Source organism: Pinus tabuliformis, chromosome 2_2 (genome assembly GCF_031772625.1).
Source record: "Pinus tabuliformis cultivar Carrire ecotype Pingquan chromosome 2_2, CPIR1, whole genome shotgun sequence".
Classification (NCBI taxonomy): domain Eukaryota; kingdom Viridiplantae; phylum Streptophyta; class Pinopsida; order Pinales; family Pinaceae; genus Pinus; species Pinus tabuliformis.
The window spans coordinates 1,180,174,293-1,180,176,400 of NC_142300.1; positions in this window are offsets into that span (position 1 = coordinate 1,180,174,293).

Consider the following 2,108-nt stretch of genomic DNA (forward strand, 5'->3'; position numbering starts at 1 on the left):
AAAGACACACACATATAAAAAGTGGGAGTTTAGTGTAATTCCCATGATTTGTTCCACTATACTCATTCATTGCTAACACTGTGAAAAAATTGATACTTTCTTTAGGAAGGTTTGGCCTTGTGGTACAATCACCATATGAATCCTAAGTGGACATGGGTGTGAATTTGGAAATGGAGACAATATGAAATTCAACAACATATAGAAAAATATCAAATAGAAATAGAAAATCAGAAATAAGAGGAATGGATTTTAAATTAATATCCTCAAAGTTAGTGTTACTGGAATAGTCTATAGTCTATGGAACTATAGTGTTAACCATGAAGGAATGTTTCAAAATTAGGTGAAATTCTCCAATTCTAGGTGAGAATTGAAAGGTGAATTTCACTTAGAATAACATGTTGATAGGTATAACAATAAAATTTATAATTCAGGCTTGAATTCAATAAAAATAAAGGGTGAATTATAGAGTGGAGCTACAAATTTCATGTGGAGGGAATTTCTAGAAAATGGCCTTATTAAGAAAATTTGTGAAAAATGGGAAATTTGCAAAAAATCACAACTTTTCATACCATGACATTAGTAAAAGGCATGGGGACACCAAGTGGTAATTGGTTTTACAAGTGGTGGACATGTGTTTGCACGAGATTAAGTTGGGTTATAAAAACCTTATTATTAGTCCAATTCATTGAAGCCCCAATTTAATATGAGCCATTGGATTGGATGAATTTCTACAATTACATTTTTTAAAATTGAGGATCACTATTAATGGTTATCATTAAGACTAAAAGATATAGGTCATTAGATCATGATCATTGCCCATTTCTAGATCATTTGTTGTAGAGATACTACATTATCCACTACGCACCTTTATCTTTGAAACAAATTTGGAGCATTATATCATGACCATTCTCAATGGAGAGTTCTTTGATGGTATAAAATAGCCATGGAGTCAGAATTAGGATCTAGTGATCCACGTCCTCAAGGAGATAATAGAAATGTGTTTGTATCATTATAGGGGAAAAATGGAAAAATAGACTAAGCTTCTACAAGTTATAACTTCCACCCTAGAACTTAGATTTACTAAAATTAGTAGTCAATGGAAGCCTATGAGGTAGGAGAATCCATTTTTCAGCCCATAATTTTCAATTGAGCAATGCAGTTTCTTAGGAAATCAAAAGAAGGATTTTGGTGGAATATACAAGTAGAAAATGCCCGTGATAAAAAATAAGTTTTATTTGATTTCTACTATATCTAATAGAACTATTGTATGCCATGGTAGAATTAAGACATAGAAATATTAGAGTAAAATCATGATGAGGCAAATGAATCGAAAAGTTGGACTCATTGAACCATGTAAAGAAGTTTTCCAAAACAAAACAAATACTGGTGAAGTATTTCCGGATGTGAAAGGTACACATAAACTTAATTATTAAATGAAAAGGGATACAGATATCCCATAATGGTGCCTATACAGGCGTGCATATGTCCATTCAAATTAGTGAAATCATGATAATGAAAAGGGTTGAGTACATAGTCGTGAGGTCCTATTACTTGTCAATATGGACACATGGTAAGGTATTGTAGACATGCTTGGTCATAGTGTCCAAAGAATGTGGATAGAAAGTGTTAGGGCCTAAGAGGGTTTTGATTTCAAATCCCAAAAACAACACCAAGGAATTCAAAAAACCAAAGTGTGTCCAAAAGGACGGAATTCCTATAGGCACTAAAACTGATATCTAAGTGAAAATCAAGTCCGAATATAATTATTGAGAATTATCTACATGTTATGACTAGTTATTGTATAAGTCAAGAAAAGATGATATTAATAGTTACCACCTAAAATTTTCTCACATAGTATTACAGGTGGCCAGTAGAAAACTTTATTAATTCGTTAAGAAAATGATTATTTAAGGAAATGAAAAATCATCCTAGAATTAATTGATAAAACTTTCCAAAATGGGTATTTTTCCACATGCACAAAATCATAGTTCAATATTTGCATAATGTACTAGATTATCACTTTGGCAGTTTTGTAGATCTATAGAAAGTGACACCTTCTTAAAAAATAGTGTGGGAAATCAAGTATACATTGTCAGTGGGAAAGGTTT